At 33.1% G+C, this 20,930-nt stretch overlaps 1 long non-coding RNA gene across 2 annotated transcripts in view; it reads right to left on the minus strand.

Moving 5' to 3' along the window:
* Positions 1-346: 346 nt before the first annotated feature.
* The window catches only part of LOC149769957 (uncharacterized), a 35,284-nt gene continuing 14,700 nt past the window's right edge, over positions 347-20,930 (minus strand). For both annotated transcript variants that reach the window (XR_016418998.1, XR_016419000.1), the window contains exons 2-3: positions 19,596-19,652; positions 347-583 (exon numbers count right to left, since the gene is read on the minus strand). This is a non-coding gene — a long non-coding RNA (uncharacterized LOC149769957). The remainder of the gene's footprint in view (positions 584-19,595; positions 19,653-20,930) is intronic.

The following is a 20,930-nucleotide window of genomic DNA, read 5'->3' on the forward strand; positions in this document are numbered from 1 at the left end:
AAATTTTACATTCCCAGATTCTGACATGATCTTGGAAGCTCTAAAAACCTAGTTTTTATTGTCTTCCTATATGAAGTGCAAGTCTCCACATAGTGATAATATAAGCAATATTATTCATTTCACAAATTAATTTACAAAACATAAATTAGGTATTTGTTTTGTTAACCTTTTTTTTAATCGCCTCAGAAAAATTATAATAATATTATATGTTATTTTAAGAACACATGAAAATGCATTTTGTTTTATGAAGAGTGTAATAATGGTTAAGACTTAGAATCAATAACATTGTGTGTAAATGAAACTAGAAATATCTAAATAAGGAAAGAAATAAATGACAATGAAAGGCAAAACAAAATATAGTCTTTATTTATTTTTAAGATCATAATAGTACATATTTCTTCTTCCTTCCCTGTGATCCCTAGTTTCATCTGGTATTTATTATACAAACAAAATATCAGTGACAACACCACTTGCACATTCCTACCCTCTTTTGAGCTCAGGCCCATACCAAGCAGCCATGAGTGTGTTATGACTGGAAGAACCTTGTCAAACAGTCATAACACATGGTATCTGATGTTGGATCCTGAAAAATAAAATTAGAACAAAATGGTGCAAACTAAAAAGGGTTAAACTTACTTAGCTGAATTTAGAATTGTTACTTGTAAACCTGATATTGGGTTTTGTGTGAATTTGTGTGTGGCACTATCAACAAGCATAATTCCAATATTCCTCCAATCCATTTTCTCAGTTCCACTCCTGCCCTTGGGAGGGGGCCATGGAATCAGAACTTTTGATAGGGGCACATTTTAGTGAAGTATTAGTTTGCAGTTGTTTTCTTCACTTGTATCTCTATTATTTCTTTACTTAATGAGTACTTCTCTTTCTATGTGTACAAAGTTTGTCCCAGAGGTATGTCCCTGTACCAATTTTCCCCTAGAGTTATGTCCCTGTACATGGTGTTGGACCATGTAATCCAGAAGTTGGATTATTTTATTATTATTTTATTATTTTTTTATTACATCCTTTTTCATGAATAGTTGTCCATATGTCTGTACTAGTGTAATGTTCTTTAGCCATCAAACACTGTTACAATGCTGCTCTTAGACATGATACTCTGGTCAGTGGTAGCTGTGAAGATTGTGTAAAAATTTCCAGAAGATTCACCATTTTCCTGGGGATCTGACCAGGGGATACGATTTGTTCCAAATACGTTTAAAATAATTCCATATAAATTAGTGAGAACCCTGCCCAATAACCATATATTATTATTATTATTATTATTATTAATATTTTTATTACTGCCTTTACAATTCATTGAATATTTTTAATACCATACAAGGTACGTTATGCACACAAAAATATGTGTTTCTGGTTGGCTATCAACCATGTTTGTAAGTGTCAACACTAGCATTCTTTCCATCCATGGTAAAAAAACAATGGAATTTTTTTTTAAATTCCCCAGACTGATTTGTTTGTATAATTGAGATAGGGTTTTTTTTTTTGCTCATACTTTGAAACACTTAGTACATTACAATGCATGTACTTACAAAAATAATAAACTCTACAACATAAACAACATCATTATGCCCCCACTATAAATCATGCAAGTATTATATTATCAATTATATATTCCATCCACCCTATAAGGGATCAAAGCATTATATTTTCTCTTATATATAATGCACCTTGTGTACAGTACATTTATCACCAAAATATAAAAAATCAGGGTTTCAATTTCCCTTATGTAGTACCCCTCATTATAAAGGGTATCTTATGACCTTATGTTATATACATGCCAATTCTTATGCTGTTGTTACAAAAACATTTGTTATCTTTGATGTATTTTTGTAATTCATTCATTGCATTTTAGTAGCTGGCATAATTGCCTACTCAGTAAGAATATTATTTTTGCTAGCAAAAATGGAAATACAAAGTTTTCAAGAGAAGAAAATTATACCTGCTGAATATAGTGGATCTTTGTTTAATTTCAGGATGATTTGATTGATTGCAATTTGATTTGAAGATAATTTGCACTGAAATACTTGTAAATATCCAATGTTATACATTCTACCAGAACACAGCATAAATTGTAAACTTATATTTTATGCATCATTCTTTCTATACAATTTTTTTTTTCATAAAGAAAAGAAAAATATAGCAAAAGAAATGAATTGCCCATTCTTTTGATTTTATCACAGGTTGTAACTATTAAAACAAAAAGGACAATTATATTCATTTGAAATGACTATTCATTTTACCAACATGACGAGTTCTCTTCTTGTGCTAGTCTTGTCCAAGGGAGGTAATGCAGGCTGTCCTGTAGGACACTTCAATTCTTCATTAGGTTGAAGCAAATGTTGCCAGGAAAGTGAATTGTTTTGTTTCACACATATTGTTCTTCAAACAAATTTAAAAGTTTTATTTACAGATGTTATCAGTATTTGAACTTTAATATCAGAACCTTAAAGTTAGTCTTTACTTTGTGAATGCAATAGGACTTGTAATGAAAGTGTAGGTGATGCAGGCATTTGTCCATGTTTGGTTGTACAATTTGTAAATGTTTCTGGAAGGAGAAAATTGATTTCAGGCCCGTATACCTTAAAATATTAACAATTCAAGTAGCAGAATTTAACTGAAGATTTTGAGTTATTACTAACCATTGAAATTACTCAGACACTCCTACTCTAGACTTGGAGTTCTTACTCAGCACCAGAATTACTCATACACTGTTATGCCAGACCTGGAGTTATTACTCAGCACTTGAATTACTCATACACTCTTATGCCAGACTTGGAGTTATTAGTTGAAATTGAAACTACTAAAACTTTTACTCCATACCAGGAGGTTTCACTTAAATTTTCAGAGTTATCCATATGCAGGTATTTAAAACAAGTGAAAAGAGAGTGTTGAGTATTTGACTAGAATGACAGCATTGAGTATTCAAGTGTAATGACTGTGTTAAGTATTTAAATGGAACCATAGTGTTTACTCAAGTGGAATGATGATGTTGAGTATTCAAGTGTAATGCCTGTGTTAAGTATTTAAATGGAACCATAGTGTTTACTCAAGTGGAAGGATAATGTTGAGTATTCAAGTGGAATGATTGCACTGAGTATTCAAATGGAATGGCATTGCTGGATATTCAAGAAAAATGTTGAGCATTCAAGAAGAATGACTGAGTTGAGCATTCAAGAATTGTGACTGTGTTGAGCATTCAAGAAGAGTTATGGTGTTTAGTACTTAAGTGGAATGACAATGCTGAATTTTGGTATGTCATGACATTGTCGAGTATTCAAAAATAATCAAAATACAGTACACCCTCATAAGAGGCAAGAACGGTAACCACCTTATACGTGAAGTTACTTTTATGTTAAGGTATTTATATATAATATTTATATTGATTAGTGAAATGAAATACTGCATAAATATACATACTATATTATATATCAAAATTGTCTTAGATAATGAAATGGTATCCACGATTATTCATAATGTTTTCTACAGATAATATTATTTAATGAAATGACATTCCTGTCTTATAAACATGTCTTTGTTATTCTGAGCTGTCTTACAGTGAGGGTATACTGTATTTTGTACTGTTAAACATGTTTATAGTAATCTCTGTGCTAATGTCCAAAAGTGACCTATATAGATAAGTGGCATTTATTACAATGTCAATAAAGGAAACAATCAATCTGTTTTGTTTATATGCTGCACTGAAACCCATAAACATATTAATATTGCTACCACAGCTACACCTAAACAAAGTAAGGTATGTCATATTACTTCTACTACTTAAATGGTATAATCAACTAAAATTAAAGCATCTGTTTTAGACTAAAATTAAAAATCCTATATAAATCTGATTAAAATCAGATCTCCACCATTATACATGGAGATTTCACAGTGACCAATTAGAGGTCATGTTCTGGTAATTGCTAATTGTGTCAACCAATCAGATTAAGTCTTATACCATTGCAGTGTGGATGAAGAGCATGAATGTGTACTGAACAATTTGATTCACTTTCTTATTTTGAAAGCTGCATTGCCGTTGGAAAATTCAAAGGTCACCAGAACATGACCCTTAACGGGCATCATCAGATCTTCATGTAAGACAGAGTAGATGTGATTTTAGTCAGATTGAATCCTATTTTAGACTAAAATAAATAAGTTTAAATTTTATGAAAATGTAAATAATTCATTATTAAACAAGAATAAAGATTGATATAATAGACTAAAATTTAAAAAAAATTATTAGACTAAAATGAAAAATCCCATATTGGACTCAAAAGTCAAAACTTAGTAACCAGTAAATGACTAAAATTAAAAATTAGATATTAGACTAAAATAATATAAAATAACATCTAATTAACTAAAATTATAAATTCTATATTAGCATAAATTATAAACTCTTTTTTGACTAATATTAAAATGCTGTATTGGTCAAATTAAAAATGCTTTAGTAGACTAAATGAAAATTATCTATTGGACTAAAATTTATTATGTTTTATTAGATTAATATTAAAATGTTGATATTAGAGTAAAATTAAATATTGTATATTGGACTAATTTTGTAAATTCTGTGCTGGACTAAATTTAAAATTATATATTTATTAGATTAAACTTTAAAAATCTGTATTTGACATAAATTAAAAATTCTATATATGACTGATTTCTTTAATATATTATGCTCAAATTATAAAATCTGTATTAGACTAAACTATAAATTATATAATAAACTAAATTAAAAATTCCATACATAAAAATTAAAAATCTATATTACACTAATATTAAAAATTATAAATTAGACTAAATTAAACATCTTTAAAGGAAAAAAATAAAACATTATGTTAAGACTATTTTTAAAAAGTATAAATTCTATATCAGACTAAAATATAAAGTTATATAATACACTAAAATGTAAATCTATATATTGAACTACAGTTTAAATTCTGTATTAAACTAAGAAAATCTTATTTCATAATTACTAAAAACCAGTTCAAACTAGTAAAATCTTATTTCAGAAATAAACATAATAGCTAAAACCAAATGAAACTAGTAAACTCTAAATAAATAATTGAACATATCCCTAGAAACCAAATTAAACAAGTAATGCACCATTGTACTCTGTGCTGTTTTGCTACTAAATGTGTCTTAATAGTCAGTTCAAAAAGACTTATATCTAATGTTCATGATAAACTAGGCAATATGATCCAATCTTATATTGCCTGATATAACAAGCGTTTGAAGCTATTCCACTAACACATGGTGTAAGAATATAATGATATTAGCTAAATAGAATTGGACCTCATATAATATGTATCCTTTCTTTTTATAAGCAGCATTCAGTGACATTCCATATAGTCGCTTAGTTGAAAGATATCTAATTAGCAATACATATCATTATTTTGGTTGAAGAAAAAAAATGTGATGAAAAAGACCAAGCAATTTGCTGATTAAAACTATAATTGGCTAATATCCATGAAGGAGAACTATTTTGGTCAAGATTAAGTTGTTATCTGACTAGCTATAAACTGTGCTCAATGAGCAGTGGTTGTCTGACTAGATACAAACTGTGCTCAAGGATAAGGGGTTGTATAACTACATAGAAACTGTGTTTAAGGAGAAGTGGTTGTCTGACTACATAGAAACTGCTCAAGGAGAAGTGGTTGTCTGTCTACATTGAACTGTGTTTAAGGAGAAGTGGTTGTCTGGCTACATAGAAACTGTGCTCAAGGAGAAGTGGTTGTCTGACTACAAATAAACTGTGCTTATGACAAGGAGAAGTACCGGTAGCTATCTGGCTGCATAGAAATTGTGCTCAAGGAGAAATAATTATATGACTTCATACAAACTTTGCTCAAGGAAAAGTGGTTGTCTAACTACACATAAACTGTGCTTAAGGAGAAGTGGTTTTCTGAATAAATATATCCTGTTCTCATGGAGAAGTAGTTTCTGACTACATATAAACTGTGCTCAAGGAGAAGGGGCTGTCTGACTACATAAATCTGTGCTCAAGGATAAATGGTTATTTGACTATATAGAAAATGTGCTCAATGAAAAGTGGTTTTCTGAGTATATAAAAACTGTGCTCAAGGAGAAATAGTTGTCTGACTACAAAGAAAATGTGCTTAATAAGAAGTGGTTATCTGCCTATATAGAAAAGGTTATCAATGATAAGTGGTGTTTTAACTACATATAAACTGTGCTCAAGGAGAAGTGGTTGTGTGACTATGTATAAACTGCTAAAGGAGAAGTGGTTATCTGACTACATAGAAACCGTGCTCAAGGAGAAGTGGCTGAATGACTACATATAAACTGTGCTCAATGAGAAGTGGTTGTCTGACTATATAGAAACTGTCCTCAAGGAGAATTGATTGTCTGACTACATATAAACTGTGCTCAGTGAGAAGTGGTTGTTGGACTACATATAAACCGTGCTCAAGAGAAGTGGTTGTATGACTACATAGAAACTGTGCTCAATGAGAAGTGGTTGTCTGACTAAATATAAACCGTGCTCAAGGAGAAGTGGCTGAATGACTACATATAAACTGTGCTCAGTGAGAAGTGGTTGTTGGACTACATATAAACAATGCTCAAGGAGAAGTGGCTGAATGACTACATATAAACTGTGCTCAATGAGAAGTGGTTGTCGGACTACATATAAACTGTCCTCAAGGAGAATTGATTGTCTGACTACATATAAACCGTGCTCAATGAGAAGTGGTTGTATGACTACATAGAAACTGTGCTCAATGAGAATTGATTGTCTGACTACATATAAACTGTGATCAAGGATAATTGATTTTCTGACTACATAGAAACTATGCTCAAATAGAAGTGCTTGTCATATTACATAGAAGCGGTGCTCAAGGAGAAGTGATTTTATGACTACATATAATCTGTGCTCAATGAGAAGTGGTTTTCGGAGTACATATAAACTGTGCTCAAGGAGAAATGGTTATCTGACTGCATAGAAACTGTGCTCAAGAAGTGGTTTCATGACTACATAGATAGTGTGCTCAAGGAGAAGTGGTTGTCTGATTACATGGATTTTTAAAAGCAAACTTGTGAACATAACAATTGTAATCCATACCTCTTATAACTGTAATGAAAACAACACAAAGTGTTTCAAACTTTAGTATTGCTGACCACTTTTCATATAGTAAGAGAAAGACTTGTTATTTATGTGTTTTGCTGATCCAGAATATACATAAACACAATGGAAAATGATACCATTATTTGGTTTATAAAATGGGTTATAAGACCCTAAAAAGTATATAAATTTCAGTTTTTGATCATAAAGTTAGCGTTGTACTTAAGGGCTTTACAGAAAGGTGTCACATGACCATATCCATGATATGATATAGATATAGTTATTCTGATGGGCTTCACAGTGAGAAATCACATTACCATGTCCATGTTATAATAGAGACAGCAGTATCCTGATATGCTGTACAGTGAGGTATCACATGACCATATCCATGCTATAATAGAGACAGCCATATCATGCTATGCTGTACAGTTAGGTATCGTATGACCATATCCATACTATAATAGAGACAGTACAATACTAATGGGCCTTACAAAGTGGTATCGTGCCACCATATCCATGTTATAATAGAGACATCATTATACTGATGGACTGTATAATGAGTTATCACATGACCATGTCATGTTATATGCGAGACAGTAGGTTACTAATATGCTTTACAGAGAGGTATTGTGCTGTCATATCCATGTTATAATGGAGACTGCATTATACTGATGGGCTGTACAGTGAGTTACCACATGACTATAATGACAACAGCATACTGGTGGAATTGACAGTGAATTATCACTGCACATATTGTTAATATTTATATCCTCATTGACCAAAATATACAGGGCAGTCAGCGCAGGTTATATATCAATTTGGCCACTTGTATTAATTGTATTCAGCTATACATTGTATTATTAGTATGATGCATATGACCTGAAGAAATTTTAAAAAAATATATATCACCCCACCTGAATATCCAGAGTGCATACAAATAAAATTGCATACATGAAGTAGTCTGTTTATAAAACGCATATTGTCTTATGTGAGTATTGTCATTATGTATACAGATTGATGACAATTTCTCATAATTTCCCTCTTTCATCTTGTAACCAACTTGGCTCCATGATCTGATGGCATCATTCGTTTGTTATCTGTCTAGTCCCATGACAGTGCCATCTAGTGACCATTATAGCTCCATGACTTTGCCAGCCTGTGACTAGTCAAGCTCCATGACTTTGCCAGCCTGTGACCAGTACAGCTCCCTGACAGCTTCAAAACCAATATGGCTCAATATCCGTGCCAACTTGTGATCAGTATGGCCTAATGATAGTATCAGCATGTGACCAGCATCACATCAGTAATCACTGTAACAAGGCCTGGAAGCAGGGGCCCTGAGGGGCCGAGTGGTCTAAGGTGCTCTCTGTTACAGCTCACTGCCATCTCACCTATGTCTGCATGGGTTCGGGTCTCAGATACAGCCAATGTGGGTATGTCAGATAGCTTGCCAGTAGCTTCTCGAGGGTCGGTGGTTCTCTCTGGGGATTTACCGGGTTCTTCATCCACCATTTATACTGGCCGCCATGTATAGTCTGTCATGAGATGACAAATGTCGTTAACCTCTACAACAACAACAACAAAAAGGCCTGGAAGCATTATATTGTAGGTAGATAGGAGGAAGAGAGAGATCACTCACTGTACTGTTATGTGTCTGCTGACTTTTGTCAATGACACACACATACACACTGTACCAGCATGTGGAGGAATGACATGAACATAATGGATATTATATGATAAATAAGTAGAACGTTAATGTTAATTACTATAAGATTAGCAAAAATGTGTGTAAACAAATGTGAAAAATCTAATTTCTTTATTTAAATTGATTTTATATTTTTTCTCGTCAATGTCATCATCATCATCATAAAATCCTGTCTGTGTTAAATCACTTCAACGCGATCATTAGCCAGTGGGGATTGCATTGTCATATATATTGACTGATTATATTATAGTCGATACAATTGTTTACAATGATGACACGATTATTATGGGTCGGGATTGATGTAACTATTCGTTGCGGGAAGCCGTTTTTAGTTATCGCGAATTAATACCAAAGGGGTTAGGAAGCGTTTAATATTATGAAAGAGCCTGTCATTTAGCATTAGCTCAGTTACCAACGTCTGATTCAGGAATTGTAATGTTACACTCTAACTATGAAATCTATCCGCTTACACTTTCAATGAATACTTATAATGTAACTTAGTGTGTTTTGCCTGTAAAAGGCAGTGTTACCAAATAATGACAGGGACTACGCAAATTTCTATTTCATATTCTAAAGATACTGTAAATACAAGGGAAATCAATGTGTATAATCGTTGTTTTGTAATCGCATAATTTGTCCGTATATATATTGTCAAAAAGAAAATTCATAAAGGGTCAAAAAATCAAATTGCGCTTATAGCATTTACAAACATAATTGCCTTCAGACGATTATATAGCGATCCAGGACCACATCATAGTATCTTCCACAAAAAAAGTATGTGGCTTTGAGTATATAACGATTTCATAATGAGGTCATCACCTTAGTCAATGCCGGTAGTGTGCCTGTGATAGAGGGAATGGAGATAGCTTGATACACCAAATGCAAACTTTAAAGTAGATCATAAGATCGCCATTATATTTAATCGTAAAACTGTTGAAACCGACGAAAGAGTTGAATGTTTCAAAAATGTCCCGACAGAGAAAGCGTAGTTTATATTATTCTCTCTCTCTCTATATATCTCTCTCTCTCTTTCTCTATCTCTCTCTCTCGCAGGGTAACATAGTGGCCGAGTGATCTAAAACGCTTAACGTTCCGGATCGCTGCCATCTTACCTCTGTCTGCGTGGGTTCAAGTCTCGGTATCGGTTAACGTGGGTACGTGAGAAAGCTTGCCAGTAGCTTCTCGTAGGTCAATGGTTCTTTCCGTGGTTTTCCGGAGTTCTTCCTCCACCAGTTATTCTGACCGCCATGTATAGCCTATCTTTTGATGAAAAATGACGTTAAAGCCAACAATGTATTTTATTTGACTTTGAACATTGTATAGCTCCTAAGCCTATGTCATCAGTATAAAAAACATATTGAAAGTGGTTCCCTTCCTGCCAATGTTCAAGACATAACACTCATTTGAAAAACTGTTATGTCACTTCCTTGTGTCAGTTGTTTACAATTATTTATTGATAAAATGAGTCTAAAAACCCAAATAGTTTCTTTTTAAGTTCACAACATAAGTATCGAGTGCCCCTCTATTCACTTTGTTAAAGTTAAAACGATTCCGTAACTATTATATGCGTCATCAAGATAACTAGCTTGTCTCAATTTATGTAACAGATTGTATCGGTTTGAAAGATAACTAAAGTGCGTTCTTGCCTAATTTCAAATGTTTTATGTACACCAATATAGTTAATCATCATACACATGGTATTTACTAATAAGCAAGCAAGTGTACTTAATAATGTTATTATTTATTATCGAGTTTGTCAGTGTCACTTTATGTACGATACGTATGATGATGATGCGGGAGAGGGGGGAGTGACCATGCAAAGCATTTCGGATTCGCAACCACGTGTTTATATTGCAGTCATCAGTCGCCCTTTCCCCAGGTGATCCGATCGACAGGGGATTGTGATTGGAAACTACAGAGTATATCAGGATATAAAACAACTTACAACTTGACGTGTTAATACGTGACAGGTACTGCTATCTATACGAAGATCACATCGAAGTGAGACTCTCATCTTTGTACTTAGATTGCCCCGCTGGTATCTTTCATGTCATAATCTGTGATAAATATGTGGCCGATATCTAGATGGTTTGTGAGATTCTACAACACCTATGACATTTGACATTTGCAAATAGGCAACATCGTAACTGTTTCAATAATTTCATCTGCTAGGAACCAATTATATAAGACTGATCTGAATTTAAACCACATCCGATTTCATCGCATTGTTTGCAATTTCATTCCGAACAAGCAGCATATAATTGTGTCTATAATATGTAATGGGGAATCTGTTTTAACACACTTAGGAGCAGATATTTAACCTGACCAAAACATAACCAAATTGCTACATTTAAATATAAATGAATACGGAAAATAATATGGGTCTTTATATAAGCACATGTTTGTTGAAATGCAGTTCCCAGTTTTACAGCTGAGGTTGCAACCCCATGTACAATATAACACACTATAGATTTCCCCATATACAATATAACACACTATAGATTTCCCCATGTATAAAAGGGTATGAACATACATAATTTATGTCTTAAAATGATGTATTCTTGTTCAAAAATCTGTATAGGAATACCAACTGGACTAACCAGATATTTTAATTGCCTTGTCGGAACAGAACAATGAGGTGTTCTAAGCCCAATTATTTTATTTCTATTTTATTGATGATTTTGATCAAATGTTGCGAACCAATTTAGAAGGGGTATTTTCATCAAAGATAATATAACATAACTGTGCTTTTATTGTAAGCAAAAAATGTGACTAATTATGCTTCATTTGTACGGCTCTTAAAACTACAAATTAATGCCATAAATGCATTTTTAAAAATTAAAACACGAATAACAATTAATCTAGAAGAACAAAATAGTAATTGTTTTTCGAAATGCTGGCTTTCTGAAAAAGTATGGGCGTCGATATAATAGAGCCAAACAAAATGAAACAGTGTCATTTTATGATTTCAAGGAGTTGCTTTTCACACCAAGGATGAGGTATATACCAAATATATGTTGACATTATCAGCGTTAGAAACAACATCTAAAATATGTAGGTATCAACACGCTTTGGAAGATTACACGTACATATCACATACATACAGACTAATTCACACACACATACACACACGCACACATATTTGTCATTATATTTATTGGATTTTATTATCGTATTCTGTAAACATCTAAAACACAGCTAAGTATTATTTCTGTATGGGTTTACTATCAGGATAATTATTAATAGACGTTACCATGTTTATTTTGATCTAGATCTAGGTTGTTGTAATGTCCCTACAATTTGCCTGGTGCATATGATTTAGTCCAGCTACTATATTATAATTTAGTAATAAGGTTCTACTTATAACTAAGAATTACTTTGCAAACACGGAAGTTTCTAGAAGGTTATTTTCCACTAGGTATTTTAAGGCTATCTATCTAGCCAATTAACAATCTTCTGTTTGATCGGCATCCTATATAGTAGCTATGGAAATATCCCTAAGACCACTTGACCACGCAAGTCCACTTGTATAATCTCACTCATGTTTGTGCCTAAGAAACTCATCTGATTACGATGACAAATACCTGTTTTGGTAAATAATAAGAAATCCTGCAGTGTAATATATATGTTGTAATATTGCCATAGATTTACGCTTCTGCATCACACTTGTATTATATGTGCTGTGCCGAACAAACATTAGGGTAGGGTCTTTCAATACGGATGCCACCGATGACCAATACGAATAATTCTGATCTAGGTTGTTACCCTGTCCATTCCCACTATGGTTCTCTCCATTACAATGACAGACAAAATGTCATGCGAAATAACAGTATGTCGGATCATAAAGAGACTAATGTATCGTACTATTCTAATGAATAAGCCAAATGATATCCGTCTAATTAATTGTTATGAAATAGAATAAGTAGCATATGTGTGTATCAGAGCACTGGTTCCTAACACATATCGTTTTGGTTATATTTTGCTGCATATATACATACATCTTACATTCAAAGACCTTATCTGTTATCTTTGCAAACTGGTGCTACCAAACAGTTGAAACAAAGTTACTTCGAATCATTTCCATGAAACATGTATCCAGTTGAAATAACTACCCGTTTGATTGTTGTTGTTATAGGGTTTAACACTATTTTTCAGCACAAGATAGGATATTCATGGAGACCAATAACAATGATGGAGGAAGTACCCGGGAAAACTCCGGAAAGAACCACCGACATTCGAGAAGCTACAGGCAAGCTTTCTCACATACCCGCATTGGCCGAGCCCGATAATCGAACCCACGCGGAAGTAAGATGTCAATGATCCGTAACGGTGAGCGCTTTTGACAACAAGACCACTCGGGGCCCACCCCTTTTGGTTGTGTGGTACTTAATACAGGTGTCAGTGAATGACCATTATTTGAGAAGTGGCGGCTAGGATCTGCATTGATCTGGGTTTTCTGTAATTCTTCTTTTACATCAAGATAGTATCCGTACTTTCAAATAATGTAATAAATATAATTGGTAGTGTGGTTGTGGCTGTAAAGCAGAGCGGAAATATTGTTTTCCTAACTATTTGGGAGCAATAATTAATGTCCCTCAAATTCAGTCCACACACTCCTACCACCGGGGGGAAATGGAAATAAAATATTCGCCCCTAAGCAACATTCAAGGACTTGACTCTTTGATCCAGTATCCAATGACCCAGGTTCATATCTAGGCAAGATATCTTTAAAAGTCACAAGTGCATTGGCATTGGCTCAAGTAAATTTTTATGAAGTCCCTTTTTGACATAGTTCCAGGATACTATCATATTAGTTTGAATGATATGGGGAAAAATGTTATCCAATAGGCTTATTTCCATTGTGATAAGCATGTATGTAAGTATGTATGTTTGTATGCATGCATGTATGTATGTATGTATGTATGTATGTATGTATGTATGTATGTACGTATCGACCTGTTTATCTATCTCTCTATCACCACCCACCCACATCCTTACAATCTGTCCTCTTATAAATGGAATCAAAATTGAATAAAGGCAGTTGAACCATTGTTCTAATTTCATAACTTTCGTTAAACGTTGGGTATAAATTAGCCTCTTAGGCAGACCTCACATACAATTTTAGTCCTTTCACGACTCCTATCAATGACATTATATATGTACATACACACCGATATAACAATGTTACCATGGAACTTCGCTGGTGTTAACGTCTAGTCAGCACATAATTAAATTTAATATATAAGTATGCATTTACTTCACATTTAAATGTACGTTTTCGACTCTAGATTTATAGTTTGAAGGTGGATATTGTCATGGGGTATTTTGGGGTAAAATTGCATTATATTTATCGCAACGTCATTTTCAAATTTATGTTCGATTCAAGACCAAAGCAGATTGATGCCTTTCTAGTTTACGTCAGTCATTGGACACATTAGTTATTTTAGCAAAAGACCAATCTTTAAAGTGTGTGCCCTTCTTTCTCTCATGCTCACTGTCAATATTAGAACCTCGTAATTCAATCGTTGGGCAGTTGTGTTTACATCTTAATGAAAATGTATTGTGTGTTACAGAGAACGTCAATGACCTTGAATCACTAAATGGTAGGGGGGAAATGTATGCATCGCTGGACAGCCTAAACATGATTAAAGACACTGATATGTATTATTTATGCATGTACTGTTTGTGCTATAACTGCTTATATTAACACGTATTAACAGAAGCAGTATAAGGAAATTGCTGAGAACTTCATGATTCATTCCATCGGTATTAAATCAGTTAGAAAAATCATGTTCAACACAAGAAGAACTTCCATGTAGATCTGTCTGATTGACTCTCTCTCTCTCTCTCTCTCTCTCTCTCTCTCTCTCTATATATATATATATATATATATATATATATATATATATATATATATATATATATGTATATATATATATATATATATATATATATATATATATATATTAAAATAACATGACTTTTAAAGTGCTGGTATAAAGCAAATTGATATACCAAGTCTACTGACACAATAATACGCATACATTCATGCAACTTTGAGTTGGGGATTCTACGACAATAGATCAATGATGTATTTCTGCTCCTTAAGAAGTAGTGACGTAAGAAAATTACGTCATAATGCTTAATATTTCCCTTATTCTAACTGATTTTAACATGGTACACAATTTTATCGCACTCACTTTTCTTTTTCTTCATTCCCTCTCATGCATAAAGGACAAAATGCACAGAAATCTGGATAAAAACCCGAATACTGGTGGTCTAGTGGTTAGAGCGTCCGCCTTGAATGCGGGAGGTCGTGGGTTCGATCCCCGGTCGAGTCATACCAAAGACTTACAAACATGGTACTAACAGCTGCCTCGCTTGGCGCTCAGCATTAAGAGGTTAGTGTTAGGACTGGTCGGCCCGGTGTCAGGATAATGTGACTGGGTGGGACATCATGCCACATGTCTGCGGCATGATGTCCCAGTGCTAGACATCACTAAAAACTGCCACACTGCAGACATCGTAGCGATATGACTGAAAAATTGTTAAAGCTACGTTACAAATCCAATTCACACACACACTTAATGGGCATGACTGTGTGATGTATTAATAGTCTTGTTCCACAAAAAGAATGATAAGAAGGAAATAGTAATATTGCTTTACAAATTAAGGACTAGGGACATATCTTGATTCAGTTTATTGTGTCTCATTTTGTAGTGTAAGCTAAATTTCCTCACATATCATAGAAAGGTCTTAGCAATGGTGTGAGCTTTTCTGTGCATCCATTCCACTTATATGTGCAAAACCTGTCTTAAATATGGAGTTTCACAAAATTTGGTATACTGCTGCTAACCATTGGCGAGACACTGAGTTTGATTGGCCGATCTTTGGATTGTTAAGCAAGATTGTATATATTGTGCATTACCACTGTGCTATCAGTAGATAATGTAGATCCCTAGTCCATTTAGTCAGTTATTTAACAGATGCGAAGTTAAAAGTAAGTGAGTTATCGTTACTTCATTCATTCATCTATTTAACAGATGCCAAATTAAAAGCAAGTGAGTTATTATTACTCAATTCATTTATTCATTTATTCGCTGGGGCCTTGGATCGATGAGTGGTCAAATGCACGTTACATTCACTGCAACTCACTTCTATCCTTGTGGGTTAGAGTCTTGGATCTCTGCGGCATGGTATGAGAAAGTTTGATGTAGCGTCATTTGGGCCTGGCCTCCTCCACTAGTTTCACTTGCCAACATGTATTGCTTATCTTGCAGTGAAAAATGTCATTAAACTACAAAAACAAGAACTACAACATTCATTAAAATATTATTTCATCGAAAAAAGAATATATATATATATATATATATATATATATATATATATATATATATATATATATATATATATATATATATATATATATATATATATATATATATATATATATATATATATATATATATATATATATACATATATATTGTTATGTATATCTATATTAGTTGTAACTCCCGGTACATAAATGTATTTAATTTTTATAAATATCACTCATGGTTGTAAACTGTATATGATATATGTTGTTATACATTGTGTATGTAGTCTTGCTATGTTATGAACATAAATTGCAAAGGATCTATAAGTCGATGTTTACGTACATGTTGACAATTATTAATAAAAATCTTAATAATAAGACGTAACTGGCACATATGGCATAGTTTCTCACTGACTTGGAATTACTATAATAATTATGTAGCTTTCCATTAGTTGCCCGAGGTAAAGTGAACGTTCTTAATTAGACGCAAAACCAATAATATTTATGACATGAAGGAAACCTTCTATTTCTATCTTTAAAGTGTAAAACTGTCTTCTCACACAATAATGAAACTTGTATACGAGTTATGTGGACCCAAATATTGCAAATATCTTGGATTGGAGATTAAATGTAACACCTATTGATTTTATGCTGAAAAGGAAAAATCTCAAAGCCATAAATACTATAATAGAAAACAGCTTTCTTAGGATACCATTAGGTACGTAGCACCTATTGTAAGCAAACATCATTAATGACAATCATTAGATACAAGAAAATTAATTGTTACTTTTTTTGTCAAATTATTTTAAAAAATGAATAAAGAAACGATGCTTTATATTTAACAACATCCTTATTACAAGTCTTGACTAAATTGAGAGGCAAGCAAGATCCTGCTGATCTCAGATTAAAGTTAAACGGTCAGAAGCAGAGGGACTCTAACAAGGGAAACATTAACATAAAATAATCAGACACTATATCACAAAATGTGACCTCCTTTGTGGATGGCTTGCATTTGATATAAGACAGGAAGTATTAAATCTGATGTAAATAAGTCAGTAGTCAGGATCAAATAGGTTGAAAGAAAGATGTTTGTCTTGCAATATAACTGTCCGTTCCTTCATTTACCTTGCACACGTTTTGTGGAAATCTTGCATTTTATAGCAAACAAACATATATTGATTCTGTATTCACAGCAGGTGTATAATGCAACGTTAACGGTATTCATGTTCATGTGTGTGGTTTAACTTGACTAACTGTGCAAACATAGATATTTCATAATCAAAATATATGATTTTTGAGAGTAATTTGCGTTAGTTTAGCTCGGATGTTAGTATGTCAGATGTGCTTATGAGATGATGTGCATATTATTTATAATTATACCTCTCAGTGTACGTGTGCTATCACTAATAAACAACTTCGAAGATCGCCAGATCGTGAAAATCTTGTGATCCTAAATAGAAAGAATGTCATTCTGCCACGCATTATGACAAGAATGGTGGCAACCTTAGGAAAAGAAAACACGAGTTGCTGTCACAAAGCCTTCTTGATAGATGGTTGTATTGAAATGCACATTTTCTCCAATACAATTCCTATTATATGTTCTTGGTCCTCAATAAATCCATTAATAAAGTTGATCCATTATGACCACTATGACACTTTTTGTTGAAAATCTTGCTATGATCATCCTTCAAAGATGGTCATATTGACATAAGTATTTTCATCACAATATTTCATATGATGTCTAATTTGTTCTAAGTGTTGATCTGACACCAATATGACTAACACTGCAGACATTTGTTGTATCATTAATTCTAAAAAAAAAATGGTTTTGATGGTGTCTGGTTAGTTCAAATATAAATGGTGCTGATCTGATATTCAATATGGCCACCATTACAGCCACCTTGAAAATAATATTACTTCTATTCGACCTTAATGAATTTGATACACGATATGATCATTATGGCTATCCGACATCTATGTCACGTAGTACAGTTTTGGTGTTTCCTTTTTTTAACAACGACTTGTTAAGAATGGTTTGTGCACATTCAACATGTAGCAGATTTTATATCCAATATGGCCATAATAGTATCCATGGTGAAACAGTGTTTTTGTTACTCAGAGAGAGTCATATTTACACTGGCTTTTACTACTGTTGACTCTGTGAGTTTATTACACATCATGTTACCAGCTACCTGCTGATAACCATTATTCTGGCAAACCAAATGCCGCCATCAGTTAACATTTATTGACTCAGTTGTCTAGTGAAATATCATCACCTCTACCTACAAGATAGCTGTTGTAATCAATGCAATTGTTATTAGTCGCGGTTTTGAACATCTATACAGACATGAACACAATTAATTTGGTTATCCCTCTTTTAAAGGAAATAAAGTATGGGTTGATGGAAAAACTAATTTAAGAATAAGCGTTTCAAGTACTTTTATACTTTGAACACACCGATTTATTTATATTTTACTTGTATGAAACTTGATATATATAATATTAATGTGAAGAATAAATATTTGTACGTCCATTTGCTCATGCAACTTTGCTCAGTTTATCGGAAGCTTGTTTCAAAGTTTCATACCATCAGAAATCTAGTTATATATCATAACATTTTAATATTTCCTCCTCAACTGAACAATACTTGTTTGTGGATTGCCACTTGAAAAATATATGTACCTCCTCACTTTTGCTTATATATAGTAGTAAGCCATTAAAGTGGTAAAATAATTGTTGTACAGCTTTTTGTGGGTCAGTACCACATTTCAGCAAACGATGTGCTATACATGGTAGCAAAACATCCAGCCCATGAAAATATATGGAAAATCAGTCAGTTCGGTTCTCCTGAGTTAGTGTTTCTTCAGGACATTTACACAACCCCAAGAAAGTGTTGATGTTATTTTTCACATGTCCATTTAGTATTGTTGTCAAGAGTAGTTTTGTGCGTTTTGAGCCCAAAAACTTCAATATTTCGCAAGCAAGCAAAACAAACAGGTTTTACTCAGTAGCTTTAAGATCAGAAGATCAAGGTGTATTTGGGTGTCAACCCACGTTTGACCTGTAATTGAGTAGATCAGTGATACATTATCAATCAAAGTACATTAAGCACGTGGCTGCTATTGTGAAACTGGTCAATTCGCGTTGTTTGCTGTTCCTATGGTAATGACAAACACGTGTATTATATGCACATAAGAACCACAATAACAAATATTACCCTTTTTCATTGAAATGTAAATTTTACAAAATAAACATGATCGCAAGTGTCATTTTAATTCAACTCTAGTAAATTTGAATATGGTGTTAATTTAACCCCAACATTTCAACTGTTCTAATTTTTATTTTGTGGCTTAGTTAATGAATGTTATATTTGTAGCTTGTTATAGGTAACAAATATCAGACGGCTTTAGTTCCGTTTGTTGAACACATATTACCTCCTCTTCCTCCATATATATATATGTCAACATTATACGTACTTTTATTGTTTACCAGGCCCTCATACTGTACTGTATGTAATGTTTCTTTTCTTTGACCTGTAATAAGGTTATAAGAGCCGATTAATAATTAAACATGAAAATGTCAGAAAATGTTAGAAAAAGAACCACCCACCCCCTGCCCTCACTGTGTTTGATATCAAACAGCAGACTAATCGACACATTGAAAAAGATAGGTGTTGACAATAACAAAAATACCCGTATAATATTTATCATTTTAACCCACAAAATACATCTCTCTCTCTCTCTCGTTTGTTTTTTTTTTTTTTTTTGTATGTCAACATATTAGTTTTACTACATTTGCTATGGCGATCTCAGTATATCAAACTTACCACAGCCTTTCCACAGTTCTCAATCTCGAGCATCCTAGCAAGATAAATCCTTGAAAAACGAACGTAAATTAGTATCGCCTGTGTTATGCGAGGAAATCTCAATACTTATAAATGATCGTAAAAGTTGATTCAAACTGACCAAGAGAGAGAGAGAGAGAGAGACAGACAGACAGAGAGACAGAGAGGTGGGGTGGGGTGGGAGGAGAGGATAACAGCACAATTATGATAGATCGTATTGTCAAGTGAAGCAGAATAATGGTATAAATGAGCTGTAATTAATGATAAATGTTCGAATAACCTCTTCCTGGTTTGTCATTTCGCTTCGATTATATTCCACGCTCATTTCTATAATTCCTCGGCAGGTGAATAGCAGAATGTAAATTGTACAAAAGTAAATCATTTAGTTGAAGTGCTCCACTTGCAACATTAAAACCGCATTTTAAATTTAAATCATTTGTGAGTCTTATATTTATTTAATTAATATGAACTAAAATCGATTAATATAGAGAACTAAATGCAACTCTTTTCAATTTGCAAAGGGATTTTGAATTGCCTCAAAAGGCACATAGCTATATTTTGTTGCGGAAATACAGTTGACCATAGTCCATCTTATATCCCTTCAATAACCAGTATGTGCATTTTTATGTGATATAATTGAAAAATATGTTTATTTTTTCCTTTCTCGTGCGAAAGTACATTATATATATAATTTAGTCTTTTATATTTGAAAGGCTAAGTAAAATGGATATTCAAAACACAGATCTGACTAGAACGTTATAGGTGGGAATGACCTACAGTGGCTTCCCCACTCACCCTCACCACTACCGAAGATAAATGTCTTGCTACATGAACTAATTTGCTTGTAATTTCAGCTGCAATTTAATAATAATAATAATAATAACAATAATAATGATAATAATAAAACTACTACCAATACTAATAATGTTATACTACTAGTACTATTTAAATATATACATATTACATA

This window comes from Sinohyriopsis cumingii, unplaced genomic scaffold (assembly GCF_028554795.1).
Source record: "Sinohyriopsis cumingii isolate HCF-2022 unplaced genomic scaffold, ASM2855479v2 utg002932l, whole genome shotgun sequence".
Classification (NCBI taxonomy): Eukaryota; Metazoa; Mollusca; class Bivalvia; order Unionida; family Unionidae; genus Sinohyriopsis; species Sinohyriopsis cumingii.